Genomic DNA, 16641 nt, shown 5'->3' with positions numbered 1-16641 from the left:
CTGGTAACCACTACCTAAACACGAAGTTGTTTGCAGACTGAGGTTTTAGCTGCATCACATTTTCATGGCTTCACAGAGAGGCGTCATATCTCATAAATTCACTGGGGAGAAAAGAAGACTGAGTTGACTGAGCACTGGTATGGAACGGACTGAGCGTCACAGCTTCCTGAAAGAGTAGAGGCAATAGATCAGAATAAATAAGTTCAATTATTAGCAGATGACTGATTAAACTTTATCTTACATATCAACTTTTGTGTATAACACAGAAAAACATATTGCTGAGATTCGAGAGAAAATTAAAAATAATCAGAAGCATCAAAAGTATTTTCTATACAAGGATAATCTCAAATATGTATAAATGAGGGTGAATCGGTAAGGCAGAGACACATAGGAAGTTGGTTTCAGACATGCAAAGCCACCGGGGAAGCTGCCTTGTTATCAGGGAGCACTGGGGAAGATGTTAATTAAAGTTGGGTAGCTAGGAGGACAGGACAGAAGTGCATTTGCTGGGGTAGACGGGAAGTTTTAAAACTAGAGAAGGTCTTTTAGCAGCAGAGCCATGGGCTTGTCTGAAAGGCAGAGCAGGTGTGCTGAGCTGTGCCTGTGGGAAGAGAGCTACGACACGCCACAGGGCTTGGGGAAGTCACCTCACTGCCAGAGAAGACCTAGAATCAAGATGACAAGTTTTCTTGACATTCAAGGAAAGAAAATAAATTATTTTTTATTTTTTATTCTTTTTTCTGCATCTCTTTGCAGCTTACATGAGATTTAGCTGAATTAAACCTGCCATGGCATGAACATACAGAATGTTGACTTATAAAGGGGTCTGGCTGTCAAGAAGTCCAGTTGTGGGGATTCATCAGATCACATCACTAAAATCCTTCCTTATATAACCATTGCCCAGTCTTGCTGAGCAGGGTCGGAGAGGGTATAACAGATATTAAAGCCTGTTGGCATGAATATTGCCTTAAAAATAGAGCTGCAGTGTTCCCAGTGTCTTGGTCAAAGTGCAGAAAGGAACAGGGTGAACTTTTCTGAGGTTTTGACTGATTGTTATCACAATTACTGTGGTAACTCTTGTTAGTTGTAAATGCTGGAAGGTATTTGAAAGTGTGGTGATAAAGGTCCTGACATGGAGCACTGAACTAACGCAGATGGAGATGGACCTGAACTTGCCCCCAAAAGAAATGAAAGTAGCTTGAGGACTGTTCACATTTACACATGGCTGCACAAAATGCTGTTTAAGATCAGCTCTAGGACTAAAATTAGATCAGGTGTAGAAGTAAGCAGAAGTGGTACAAATTAGCTGGAAAAATCAAATAGCTCCCTACTTCATACCATCTCTTGGCCAAACAGGATTATCCAGCCAAGATCCTATATGCTGCTAGGAATGCTGCAGCTTGAGAATCAGTGAGACAAGTTACCAATTTTCCCACCCTAAATCACCTTGCTCCTGGTTGTAGGACTTCGGATCATTTAGCCTTTCCCCTTTGTGCTAATTCCTGGGATGCTGGGATATCTGTTTGGTGGTTCTTGCCTCCAAGTATAGGATCTGGCCTCAGAAGCCCGGTACTGCTCTGTGTGCCACCTAAGAGCTAGCAGAGTGGTTTTAACTGTTGGTCACCTCTGAATGGAGATGTGGCCAGCCCTAATCTGAATCCACAAGTTACACTTAAAGACACTTTATACCCCATTCCCATTTCTTTGGTTTCCAAGCTACCTTGAAGTTTCTAAAACAGGGTTTGGGGTGTCCCTCGCAGCAACTAAGGGCAAAGTCTTTGCTCTGTGAGACCTCTCTGCAGTGCTTCAGGCATCAGGGAGAGGTCCCCTCCTGTGCCCCAATGAGCACAGCTGCAGGGGAAGGAGGTGCTCGGAGGGGCTGTTGTGTAGCAGAGCTCCTTCACTCTGGTTTCACAGATTTCCCACTTCCACCTTGCTGGGAAATTCTCAGGCTGACAGCTGTGACCAGAAGGCAGTTCTCTGCTAAGAAACCTAGACATACCCAGTTCCTGCTTTAGATTTTAACTTCCTTTTTGTGCTTTTTAAAAACTTTTAATTATTATTATTCTCTCTTTTTTTATTATGAGGAAGGTCTAGCACAAATCCAGAACAAGAATATATAATCATATACATACATCAGAGTCTCTGCCAGAAGAAATTGTAATAATTTGTTTGTAAACTGTGTGTCACCTCTGAGGTGTTAGAGATATGAGCTATGGATCTAATAGGTCTACATATCCAAATTCATCTTTGCCCATTACCTCACTGACACTGTCTGCCCTGGTCAGTTGTGGGTACTGCCATTTCCTTCAAACAGTTCTGGCTGCTGAGGGAGAGCATTTATGTCTCCACTATGGATCTGTCACACGGTTTAATATTCACTGCTCACAATACACGTTCCTTTTCCTTACATAAGAGTTCCGTGAGAAGCAGTTCCAGCGCACAGATTTTGTAACAGTAAGTTCCTAATACTCTGATGACTGAAAGGCTTTGTAGCTATCCCCCCAAGGCTGACAAGGAATGGCAGGGCTGCTGTTGGCAACTTCTCCAACCTTTATTCATTTGGGAAAAAAGGAGACCAACTCTTCTACAACTCTGTCTCCCAGTGGAGTTTTTTTAAAATAAGTAGCAATAACCACCTTCATTGTATTCCTTCCTGATGATGAGAAATATAGATGCATTTCTTTCTTGGCAATTGATACCATCCATACATGAAAGCAAAAATGATGAAGCTGGTTGTTTGTGTGACCTCCAGAGAGTCTGGTGAGACTGGGACTGCCCTTCTGTGGGAAGTGAGGAGCTGGAAATATCCCTTGGGTACCACATGGGGAAGTCATGCTACTGGTTATGCTGACATCACATACTTAAGAAATGCCAAAGGTGGATCTAGCAAGTATCTCATGAAGCTGTTTTATTTCCATTTTTACAGTTTCCACAGAGGAACGGAAGTTGTTGTTTTGTTTGCTTGTTTGTTTTTCTACCAGGAGGCATTTATATTTACAAAGAACTGCTCTGAGCTCAACCTTTTGTACCACTCTGGAACAAGTGACACAAGTGACTAATGGCTTCCGTATGAGCACGTGGCTCGGAGCGAAGGAGACGCCTGACGCAGGGCCTCTGCAGCCCGCCTTAAAGACTTCCCAGGCACAGGAAAGGGCCTGGTTTCTTGTTCATCCCAGGCAGACACACAGGACTGGTACATCCTTTGGAAATCACAGTGTTTGAAACTCATGCAGCTACACAGCTGACTGGTAGCTTGGCTGGTTGGAAGTGACTTCTCTGTGTCAAGTTTCTCTTTCAAACCCAGCCCAGAGAAGTCTGTCACAGGGGGTGAAACAGGAGTGAATGCTGGGATTTTGCTCTGTGTTTACCACATACACTGTAAAAAAGAGAAACATCTAGCGATTGCTTACTCTGTTCAGTTGTGGGCCCCTCACTACAAGAAGGACACTGATGCCCTGGAGCATGTCCAGAGAAAGGCTACAAAGATGGTGAAGGGCCTGGAACACAAGTCCTATGGGGAGCAGCTGAGGGCACTGGGGTTGTTTAGTCTGGAGAAGAGCAGGCTCAGGGGAGACCTTATTGCTCTCTACAGTGACCTGAAAGGAAGGTGTGGGGAGCTGGGGGTCGGCCTCTTTTTGCAGAGAACTTGGGATAGGACAAGAGGGAATGGCTTCAAGTTGCACCAGGGGAGGTTTAAGTTGGAAATGAGGAGACATTTCTTCTCAGAATGAGCAGTCAGGCACTGGGATGGGTTGCCCAGGGAGGTGGTGGAGTCACTGTTCCTGGGGGTGTTCAAGAAAAGTTTGGACTTGGTGCCTACAGACATGTTTTAGTGGGTGATATTGGTGGTAGGGTGATGGTTGGACCAGATGATCTTGAAGGCCTTTTTCAACCATAATGATTCTATATTTCTATGGTTCATTTAGAGGCAAATCAGGAAAAGGACTAGGGTGTCACTGCACCTGCTGCATCATCACTGTGCAGCACAGCACGGCACACATCAGCATGCATGAAGCTCTGGGCAGAGGCTGCCATCACACTGGCCAGTCTTTGGGCTTGCCTTAGACTTGACTCTGGGCTGGGGCCCAGGACTACCAATTCAGTGTAGAAAATGACCTGAATTTTTCATCATTCTGGCAAATTTATTCACCAGTGCAAGAGTGACAATGAAGCTAGACAGCAATAATATGTCCCAAAATCTCTCAATAGTCCTATTTCTGCTACTGGGCATATAAATGCAGCAGCTGAAGAATAAGCAAAGTCTCGGCCTCTTGATGTAGTCTGCACCTTGGCTAGGGTAACGAAGTGAAATACAAACTCCCTTTCCACTGTGTTTGCAAACTCCCTACACTCAAAGAAAGTGGTGGTGATGGCAGGTAGGAATGGTTTTCATACATGTAGTGACTGGGACATCCGTGTACCACTGGGGAAATCTGGATTTAAATCTTATTCCTCTCTGACTGTCACCTCCCCTCCTCCTGAAAACCCACTAGCTTGCAGACTTTATTAATTTATTATTTATTATAAAAAAAAAATGCTAACTGCCAGAGTGGCGGTGTCTGAGCATTCAAATACACTCTCACAAAGGCATTGCATAAATGTTCTTCTCGGGAGAACTGCCCTTAGATGTTAATGGGCTTTTTTACCCATTGTTTTACAGCTTTTGATGTTTTTGTTTTCTACTTTCAGATAAACAGTCTCACAGAAATCATATCACAACTTTCCTTGCGGTCTCATGCAAAGCACTTTTTCTGACATTTTACTGTCATCCAGCAGTTACCCATCAGACAGTTTTTCCCATTGCTTTTGCAACAATGCTTACTTTGTTTTCCAGTTTTAATGAGTTATATTAATCTATGCCTGCTTCTTTCTTGACAAGTTGTTTTCCCATTGCTGCTCCAGCTTCTAATGTTATTTTAACACCCGATAAAAGAGCTCAGCTGGCAGCAGATGTGAATCTACCACAGCAGATTCTCTCTGTCAGATGTGTGCAGTATGAAATCACAGTTTCATTCAATCCATGCTGGTTTTGAGCTTCCTTGGGACCACTTCATAAGAAGGTATTTTGGATTGTTTTTAAAAACACAGGAGACAGCCTTAAGAGAACACTGCCTGTCCTTGCTGCAGACATAACTTTTATTAGAAGCTGCTTTTATGAATATAGAAATAATATTATAGAATCACAGAATTATAAAGATGCTGGTTTCAATGTCAAAGTCCCTTGTGACTTCCCAACAGTTTGCTCTAGTCAGGGTATTTCAAAACCTGTTTCTCTATTAATTTGGAAGTGATACAAGCAGCTGTATGTGTCAAAGCTACAAATAGATTAACGACAATATTGCTGAGCACAAAGAAGGAAAGAAAGGTCCCTCATCAAGTGTAATGAGAGCAATATTTAATAGAAAACTGCTGTAAAGTTTGGTCAGTTCAGATATTTCATGCACGCTGCATAGCCATCTGCATATGGCAACAACAGTGTGAGGTGGTGACAGTATGCACTGGGCCAGGTGACACAGAATATTAGTATAATGCTGTCATCTTTTCATGGAGTTTTGTCAGCTCCCAAGGAGTTTTCTAGTTTCTCATCTGTACTGATACTCCTTTTTTTGTTGTATGATAACTAACTAAACCAGTGGTGATCTGCCATTGTAGCCAAAAGTTATCAGTAGTTCTCCTTTCCTTGTCCTCATGAAAAAAGATGGTCATATCTTTAAAAGGAATAACTGAAAGATGACAAACAGCAAGATGAACAAGGCCTAGCTTCCCATGGAGTTGTGTTTTACAGACCCCTGCTCTTCTGCAGGCTCACCTGCAGCTTCTTCCTACGTATCTCGCACAGTGAAGTTTCGGTGTATTCTCTGGCTGATACAGAGCTACCCATCCTGCCAAATTGGCCAAAATCTGTGTATGTGCTGGCCAGATGGCTGCTGCCTCTTCAAACAGAGAGGATGCTGAGTTGACCATGTGTTTCACTCACCAGGAGATACTAAACAGGGCTTCTTTCCTCCTTTCAGCTGCCCTTTTTCATGGAGTTTGCAAGAACATAGTGTCTTATAGATCTCTGCACCCCTTTCAAAGTTGGATGAAGTTGGCTGTAGCACTGATATTGGAGTTGGGAGACAGGTAAATGACACAGTTGCACAGGGGTTGTTCCCTTAGCAAACCAGGCTAAAAATGAAGAAGGAGATTTGTAGTTCAAAGAAGTTTTCAAGTGTTGCATATATTGAAAGACTGAAATGTGTGAAACAGCTACACAGAAGCAATATGCTAGAATGGTGTTTTGTAGGTGGCTGAAGAATGAGGAATTAAGTTCTAAAATGTGTTCTCTGTGATTGTCAAAGATAAACTGCTACCATGCTGCTACAGTTTCTCCTCTTCCCTGTGATACTTGGTGGTGGTTTCACCCATCTAGGCAGCTGAACTCCACCACAACCACACTCTCACTCTTCCTCCTCAAAGGGAAAGGGAGAGAAAATACGATGAAAAGGGCTCAATGGTTGAGATAAGGACAGGGAGATCTCTCAACAGTTCTCTAACAGTGCTCTCTAACAGGCAAAACAGACTCAGCATAGGGAGACTGATGCCATTTATTGCCTATCACTAACAAGTGAAAAACTAGAAGCAAACCAAAACCACCTTCCTCTCATCCACCCTCTCCTACTTCCTCCCCCCAGTGGCACAGGGGAATGGGGAAGGGGGGCTGTGGTCAGCCCCTGATGCTTCATCTCTGCCGCTCCTTCCTGGTCCCTCTCTGCCCCTGCTCCCTGTGGGGTCCCTCCCATGGATGCCATCCTTCCCAACATGAGCCTGCGGGGGCTGCCCACAGGCAGCAGCTCTTCAAGACCTGCTCCCACACGGCTCCGTCCCACGGGGTCCATCCATCCCCCAGGAGCAAACTGCTCCAGCACGGGTCCCCCACGGGTGGGGGCAGCTCCCCCCAGACCCCCTGCTCCTGCGTGGGCTCCTCTCCATGGGCTGCAGCTCCAGCCCAGGGCCTGCTCCACTGGGGGCTCTTCCACGGGCTGCAGCATGGAGATCTGCTCCATGTGGGACCCATGGGCTGCAGGGGGACAGCCTGCTCCACCAGGGGCCTCTCCCTGCACAGCCCGCAGGGGAACTGCTGCTGCCTGCCTGCAGAACCTCCTGCCCTCCTGCTGCACTCACCTGGGGGCTGCAGGGCTGCTTCTCACTCCTCTCTCTCCCAGGGAACTGGCCCTTATCTAACATGGGGCAGCTGCTGGGCTCTTCTTACTGCGGCCACCCCCGCAGCCGCCCTCTACCAAAACCTTGCCATGTAAACACAATAAAGGTTGATACTGAGAGACTGAGCTTCTGAAAAACCTGCAACCAGCTTCAAACATAACTGTGTTTGAAGGAAGACTATAAGTCAGAGTTGAGTTTGTCTCCTACAAAGTAGTGACATTGACCAGGAACTGCAGATGACTATAGGTGACAGCAAAAAAAGCTGTTCAACCTGGTCTGCAATGTCTTGCATTAGATCAAAGACAAGGATAATCCTTGACCTTATAAGCAGAAGAACATTGAAGTGGCTTAAGGATGAAGTATTATCTCAGTACTGGATTAAGAAGAGCAGAAAGGAGCAGATTTTTCAATGCTGTTGTGCATGTTTGGTAATACAGTTAAAGTAGGAAAGGAATCTAAAACAGGGTGATTTAGTGAAGGGGAATACCTGAGGAAATCAAACCTCACGCTCTTATGAGAAGACTATGAGAAGGCTTTCTCTTCACAGACAAAAAGTGACCAAAGTCATTTGCTTTGATGATGGCCTAGAAGATTACAATTCTGGAGAAGAGATTTCTGACTACAGGTGACTCTTCACAGAATCAAAACAAAACAAAAAATGCAGAGTAATATGAAGCTGACTGTGAAGAAATGATGGGAAACATTTCTGGGTGCAAAACTTAACCATTGCAAAAATGTACTTGGGAATGTCATCCTGCTTGTGTCTACTTAAAAGCCTTCAAATTAAGCCTGAAAGTCTTTCTTGAATATGTATTGTAGCTCCAAGAGAGTTACAGGCTTAAACAGGCTTAGAGACTTAAATAGGCTTAGAGACTTAAAATCTATGAATTCATGATAAGCCTTGTCAAACAGAAGTGCCCTAGTGATACAATGAGCTGGAAAAAGGAATGGCGGCAGCCAAGCAAAGGGATCCTGCCCACCTCATTTGTCTGGGGAAGAGGAAATTAACAGGGTGGCATATCTCAGTTCCCGAACACATCCCTCCTTCCTGATCTGCCATTTCTCCCACCCTGACAATCTCCTGCCTCTGACTTCACCTATGACGGGAATCGTCTCCCTGAATATACTATGGACTTCTGAAGTGGTAGGATGAAAGTGCAGCCTTTCACGAGGCTCTTGCCTAGTTCACACCTTGCTCTGACAAGCAAAATTGTCTTGATGTTCTCCAGAATTCATAAAAGAGGTATAGTATGCCCTTCACATCTTTGAATTTGACTACTGTCCAGGTATCCTGCTAAGGATTTTGATGCCTAACTGAAGATGCTTTAGGTTTTAAATGGGAGCCCTGGTGCACATAGTCAGTGTCATCCCAGATGTTTTTCTCGATCTACTAAGGCTCTGATTTGGAAAGGAAAAAGCACAATGGGAAAGGTTGCCTAATAATTGCTTTGGATTTTGTTAATTAATGATTACACTGAAAGAGTCAATTTGCCTTGTGCTTACAACCACTTGCCTGTGTCACAGTCCAGCAATGTACTCACAGTGCAGTACTTCAAGAGCACAGCTCTTCTCCTCCTGCCCTGTTGGACACAATTCAAGTGCTTCACCACTTCTAAACAGAAGAAATTAATAATCCTTTTGAAAATGAAATGACATTGGTATTTATTCACAAAATAACTTATTTATTACCCTACAAAGTCAGGCTAAAAAATGTCCATTTCACATGAGGAAAATTTTTAAGCTGTTTTGTACTGGATTTTCACAGTATGGATGCAGCTCACTCTCTGGGGAAACTCAGAAAAGCATACTTTGTTTCCCACTTTGGATTCAAATTCCTAAAAGGCTTATAACAAGCAGCCATCTGGCTGCTGTTTAGTGTCCCAGATGAAATAAGGATGGTAGCCTGAACCATGTGTCCAGAGAACAGGTGTCCCTATCGTTGAAATTACCAGAGTAATCGGTAAAGAGACCAGAATCTCTGGGGTATAAGCAGTGTAAGTAACCTTTCCATAATGAATGGGGTTAATTTAATTTTTTAGGCCATTAAACTATGGAGGTTTTCTGTTTGATTTATTTAATTTGCAAACAGAAGCATCTTGAGTGTCCCTAATGCCAAGTTTTTGGTATTGTTGTATTTCTAATATTAAACCTCACATGATGGGTGCTGTGTGCCTGTCCTGAGATTCCTTGTCTGGAAATAAATGTACTTGTCAAATTAAAGGACACAAATTACATAGGCAAGATGATACTTTTTTAAAAAAAGCTCACTTATTCTTCCTCATTGCTATTTTAAATTGTGATAGTTGAACTGTTGAGATTAAAACAATTGAGAGAATTCTTTTAACACAGAAATCACAAATTAGAAGCAAAAACCTATTTTTAGGAAGAACATATTTGTAGTGGGTTTTCTAACTGATCTCTGAGTGGAGTTTAAATAGATTCAGTAATTCAGTAGTTTTATGCTTTTTAGAGTCATTTGATGGTAATGCTATCCAGAAGAAACCTTTTTGCAGTTCAATTAGAAAGACAATGACTCCAAAAGGGATATTTTTCAACACTCTGAAGAGCCTGGATTACATTGCTAATGTCCAGAACTGTGTACTTTAACATATATAGAGAGGGCAAAGTATTTATATTTCAGGGGGTTATAGCAGATGTAAGAACCTCAGTTTTACTAATAACCTGAAAATGTTTTGAATATGACCTTTGGCTTTGAAATGTTAAAGGCAGACTAGCTTTCCCCTTATTATTTCAGCTTCACAGTGAATAATGAATGACACATGCTTGTGGTTAGTCCTGTCCGAGACCTTTCCACCGTGAAACCTATCTTTTTCATTACCCAGAAATTACTGGTGGTCACTTACTGTCACAGGAGAATATACCTTCTATTTAATTCATGCTTACTTCATTTGAAGTTGATGTAGTAATGGAGGATGTTTTTATTCAAGGACTCAAGTTTAACAGTATGCAGGAACAGAAAAGAAGCAACTCCAATTTTGTCCATATACACCTCACATGCCAGTTCAATATAGAACCCAAGTATTTCATTGTTTTAACATGATGGGCAAAATGTGTAGCTGTTTGGTTCCCCTGTGATTGCATGATCTGAAAAGGAGAGAATAGATAAATAGAGATAATTAAACAGGAAGATCAAAATTTTAGAAATCCTGGCTTCTAATCCTAACTGGCATTGACTTAGTCCACGCCTTTAGATAAAGTGCTTTAGTGGGGGATCATTTGCACACATTTTCTGACCCTAAAAATGAAGTTACAAGAAAGCAATGAGCCTGAGAAATGAAGGTGTTAAGAAGCAATGGTTAAATAAAAACCTTATCTTTGCCTCAAATTTTTCACTTCTGAGTAAGAACCTTCATCTTCATTGAATTGTTATAAAGCTTTATATGTTAACATTTTCAAAAAAAAACAAAAAAACAAAAAACAAAAAACTTTTCGAGTTATTTATTTTGTATAAAGTGGTGTAATTTGGCCATATTCCTTTCTTGGGAAAATGTGAGATGATGGAAAATGAATTGCTGAAAATAGGGGAACTAACAGATAGAACTGGTCAGACAGCAGAGGTTGCTGTAGGTGGCTTAGCATTGGGCTGAGATGCAAAGGCAGGTGTACAGGCTCAGCTGTCCTGCCTTTGCACCTCTCACTCCCACTGCTGCTCACACAAACCACACCAACGTGCTGCACGCAGATGGTCCCATGCCCGCAGTGACACTCACCCCCTCCTTTCCCACCACAAAGGGAAGAAGCTACCCATAACACCAAAACTCTGTAAGGTCCCACATTTGTTATCTGTTTTTCTATTCCTGTCCTTGCCTTGTTCATCCTTGTCAAATAATGCAGCTCATTCTTCCTTTCCTCTCCTCAGTTCATGACACAGAGACCTCATACAACATATATCCAACTATGTAATTGCATTTAACTGATTCAGTCTTCCATATATCCAGCTACTACTACTTCAGTGATGACTTTTAGTTATCAAAGTGTGGTGTAGGCTTAAAGGCATTTAATTGTTCAGGCTTTTGATATTAAAAGAGAATTCTTGAATATAAGATTAATGTCTCTTCATGGTCATTTAAATTTCTTTAGATGCATATTAACAATAGCAGCTGGAGGAATAAGATATCCATCCATATCTGAACCTCTCCTGGCAATTCTCTGCAATGCAGTCTTCCTTGCCATAAACCTATTCTCTTTTCACAGGGTACATCCATACCACAGGCCCAATGTTTCCTTTCAATGTATTCAAGGAAGATACTGCTTTGTTTCACGCACCAACAAAAAATTGGTGCCTGATTGTCACAGTCCATGTCAAGACAAAAGAACAGTTGGTAGTAATGTGAATAATGTTTGTGCAACCTAACTTGTGATGCATCTAGTTTGGAGAATGACTAAGTTTAGGTTTTCTTAGTAACTCCATTATGTCAACATTTCCTGGTTGCAAGAGTCATGGGTTTTTCTTTCATTGAAACAAGCCAAGTTGGGCAATGTGGCCTTTTGCTGGGCAGTCTGGAAAGGCAAGGCTACAAACTGCATGAAGTTACAGCTGAATCCACTGTTGTGCATTCCCTCCATCCTCCACCCACATATTGTTTTGCTTTCCTAGTTGTTCCATGAGGACCTCTCCTTCTCAATTTTATTTTTCCTTTGCCTGATGTAGGGTTAAAGAATGAAAGGGAAACACAGAGGGAAAAAAATGAGAGTGGAAATGATCAGGACAAGAAATATGACCAGCTGTTTAAATAACAAAGCACTCTGGAAGTGCACAAAGAATAAATTACTCCTTTTCTATTCTCATTTTTTTTCTTTATCTATTTATTTCTATAGAATCCTTGATGATTTATGTGAATGAGAAAGTGACCAAAGAAGACTATCTTCATGCTACTCCCTTTTTCTGAAAGTTGCACAGCATTGTTGTGTTAAGCCAAGTTGTTAAGAGTGTTTGCCACAATTGGACCTAAAGAGCTGTATAGCAAAATTTGAAAAACAGCAACCATCCACTGAGTTTTTCTAAGAATTATTCATCTTGTATATGCAGTCTGCTCATAAAAAAAAAAAAAAAAAAAAAATCAACAAAATTGGCTTCACTGGATCATGCTGCTGTTGACTGCATTTGTTCTCTCTTCCCATCCAGGAAAAATGAGTTTTATGTTTCATTCCAAAGGCACAATAACTTGTCAGTGTTTCTATTTTTTTTCCAAAGGCAAGTCCCAATTTCCTGTGTTAGCTGCCCAGAAAGCTGTGTGCTGGGGCTCCCAAATCCCCCTGGTGCAGTTAGCCGTTCTGGTGTTCCAGTGGAAGGTGCTGGTGGAGAGAGAAGGTCTCTCATCATTTGCGTCAACTTCAGAAGGAAGATGGAAAGGTTGGGTTTAACCCAGTGTTAAGTGGGGAGACTTGCAGACAGCATGGCAGTACAGTGATAGGGTGTAACCTGCTGTTCTGGGAGTCCTCTGGAGCAGGTTTAGGGGCCAGAGTAACACCTATAGACACCAGATTTTGTAACTAAAATCAGAAGATCTCAATTATAGCAATCAGGTAAGAGTTCAGCTTAGTGGTTGCAGCTATTCTGGTAAATTAAACATGACAGAGATCTCTACCTGGAACAGGAGCCACTTCTCTTAGGAGAGCTCACATACTCTTAACCCCTCTTGCCTTCCCAGACACGATGGCCACAACTGGGACACTCTCCTAGGAAAGGCTCATAGCCTAGGAAACTGCCATGTGTAGGAAGTTTGGGAAGTCTTTTAGTTGTCTTGCACCAAAGCCTTGCTGAGGACAATTCTGGTGATGTAACAACATGAAGTGCCAGTGCCTGGGAACATCCCATGGCGTTGGTCTAGCAAACACCGTGTTTGCCTCATACTTCAATGCAGCACATAGCAAGTACAACACAAGACAGATCCCCTTCACATAACTTTTTTGGTGAGCCTGAGTTCCTGGACCCAATATATAAGTACATAGCCTCCAAATACCTAAGCCTTTTTGAAAAGAGAATTTTTCCCCCTGTGCACTGGAGAACGGCACTATAAGAGGTTACAACATGGAAACATCAGAGTCCTGTGGCTCAAAGCTGTGTGATGCACTGCTCTAGTGTCATCAAGAATCAGAAAACAATAGCCCCATCTTCTGCTGGTGTACAAGGTCCCCAAGGAGATCTCCTCTTATAAAACCAGGCTGGGATTTTGTTTATTGTCACACACACACAAGAGAGAGAGAGAGAGAAAGAGAGACAGGGCGTTCACATCAACATAACACAGGGACAAAATGTCTAAACTGGGTTACTTGTGATAGAGGAGAATATAAAATACCAATAGCTTCACAGACATGTATAGTTATTGTGGTTTATCCCAGCAGGCAGCTCCTTAGCACCACAGCCATTTCCTCACTCCTCATACCCTTGCAGGGGGATGGCGGAAAGAACTGGAAAAAAATAATAATAATAAAAAAAAAAAGTAAAAAAAATCTGGGTTGAGATAAGGACAGTTTCATAGGAAATAAAAGGGAGAGAAATAATAATAAGAAGAATAAGAATAACAGCAACAACAACAACAGCAACAAAAGAATATGCAAAGCAAGTGATGCAGAATGCAAATGTTCACCACCCACTGACCAGGGCCCAGCCAGACCCTGAGCAATGCCCCATCCCCACCGCAGCCAGTCACCCCAGTTTCATTTCTGAGCCACATGGTGTGGGACATCACTCTGGTCAGTTTGGGTCAGCTGCCCTGGCTGTGTCCCCTCCCAGCTCCTGGAGCACCCCCAGCCTCCTCACTGGCAGGGCAGCACAAGGAGCTGAAAAGACATGGGCTTTGTATAAGCACTGCTCTGCAACAACTAAAGCATCAGGATGTTATCAACCTTATTCTTATCCTAAACCCAAAACACAAGACTATGCCAGCAACTAGGAAGAAAATTAACTTATCCCAGCTGAAACCAGGACAATAGCTTGCTTCAGTGTGCTGTTTCAAAAATACGTCTTCTCATGTACAGTTTAGCTTCCCTTTAAAAGATGTTGAGCTAGATGCTTATTTCTCACACTAAATTCTTATGCAAGACAAGGAGGAAATGGCCTTCATATTTTTTGTATCTGTGAAGTCGAATAGTCAGGTATGCAGTAAAGGACAGCAAGTGTGAAGAAAGTAAGAGAAACGAGTGATCAGAGTAGTTGTCACAATCTGAGGAGCAAGGAAGACAAGTGACTTGTGCCCTGTTGCTCACAAATACTCTGTCTAGGGAAAATGAGTCCTGTGAAACTACTTGTTTTCAGGGCAGAAAAAGGAGAAAAGGCTGAGTCACTGAAAATAAACAGGAATTTGAGATTGTGACCATACACCATCTGATGCAAAATGCTGAGTAAAGTTGAAGAGATTTCTCTGCTAGCAAACAGGAACTGTTTACTAACCTAATGGCTTTGCTCTGATATATTTTTAAATGAAACGTCATAATCCTTGGGGCGAGTGGTTGTTCTGACAAAATAAAGACCAGATCCTCCCAGTTGCCACAAGTCACAAGTGCTGCTAGGGCTGTCTGCACTAAATTCAGCTTTCTGGCAGCATTCTCATTAACCTGCCAAAAAGAGAAAAAAAGAAAAAAAAAAAAAAAGAAACAGACTTACCAATGAATTCAATACCACGAAGTACTATTCTTAAGGTAATTTTTCTCAGGTAGAAGAAAACAGATAAAGTGAGTTCCTGTAGAAACAAGGAGAGGTTGATCACTTAAACACAACTGAACTGAATGACCAGGTACACCTGTAGTGTTAACAGTTCTGATGACAGTAAAGCTGACCCATGCTTGATAATGAAGAACTTCTTTATCGTTTCGTCTTCGTTTCCTGGGGAATTCAGATTATTTCACTTCAGTGGAAAGAACTTGATACATACAGTTCCTGATCCCCTACCAGCCTGTTCTGTCCTTCACTAGGTACAGAAGTTTAAAAGTATGGTTTAAATATTCAGAATTAATTCTGCAGTTATTGCATTGTTTGAGAGTGATCAGATTTTTGAAGAGACAGCTGGGAGCCTGGCATAGGGGTTTCAATGATGTAAAATTATTTAATGGAGTTGGATGAATTATTCATTGTGAATCATTCATCTGACCAATGTGGGAACTTCTCTGTCTATAAATTATTCATAATTTTTTAAAAATTTAAAATTAATATTCAACCTGCCTTCACATTTATCAAGGCTTAGAATTTGACTGTGCATACATTTGGTATGCTAAAAGGTACAAATCAAAGAACTTTTACATTACACTAGCTGCCTAAATTTATTTTTCTTTCTTCCATTCGTCATGGTATTTTGAAGGAGCATGAACAAAAAAAAAAAGCCACGAGTTCCAAACTGAAAGAAAGAAGTGAGAGAGCATGAAAGTTCCTTGTCCAGACGTTAGGTCATGAATGTTTGTGCTGGTTTATGCATTAACAGCTAAAATGCAGGGAAGGAATTAATTTCCATATGCAGCTTCCCTTATTGAGCAATGCTTAACAAAAGCGCAGCGCACCCCTTCCTGCTTCTGTGCAGTTGCAGTAGTATTGAATTAATTGGTAACTCACTCTCTTGGTCCCTTGAATTAAGCAGGGGTTGCTTTTGGAGAAAATGGTGTATTTAGTAAATTCTCTCTGAGGTGGCACAATTTAATCCTACTTGATTTTCTGATTTGCCTAGCTCCCCAGTCTTTCCAGTGAACACGCAGTTCATTTAGAGGGAATTTTGCTCTTCTTCTGTCTTGCTCTTCTGTTTCTGTTTGTGAGTATGATAGAAAGAGTTCACAGATCATAAACTAAAGACAGTAAACCAGGAAGCAGTGTTGGAAAATGCTTTTAAATGACTTCTGTGGTTTTGTTTGTATGGCACACTGATTTCATACACAGGGCACAGTGTCTGAATTGCTTCAAATGATGAAGAGAGTGCTTCTTGTTATATACCTGTAGTGCTTAAAGTGCTAATTCAGGAAGGCTGAGACATTCATACACTGAATGGCACTCTGAGTAGTTATCTATCTTCACTGATGTTCAAAAACAAAACAAAACAAAACACACACACACAAAACAAACAAACAAACAAATAAAAAACCCAACACAATATTAATTATGCATCCCAAACTCCACTGTAAATCATTTGCTGAATCACTACATTAAAAAGTCATGATTTGCATAACAAAATCAAAGTATTTTCAGTTGTTGCTGGACAGTCCCAAAACCTGCATGCATCTTTGTGCATCTGTGCTCTCCTGGGACCATTTTCATCACAGCCCAATAATCTGATTAATCCATTATCTGCACTTAGCCTTTATCAAGATAAAGTGACATATTGATTTTCAAGCATTACACAAACTGAAAAAGCAGGGAGTGCCATTTGAATGTAAGTATGCCAGAAATCACATTTATCCCTGAGGTTCACAAGGCCTTTCTTATTCTAAACC

The sequence above is a fragment of the Netta rufina genome (assembly GCF_964035555.1).
Source record: "Netta rufina genome assembly, chromosome: Z".
NCBI lineage: Eukaryota > Metazoa > Chordata > Aves > Anseriformes > Anatidae > Netta > Netta rufina.
The sequence above is the reverse complement of the archived record's forward strand: the minus strand, read 5'-3'. Positions refer to the sequence as shown.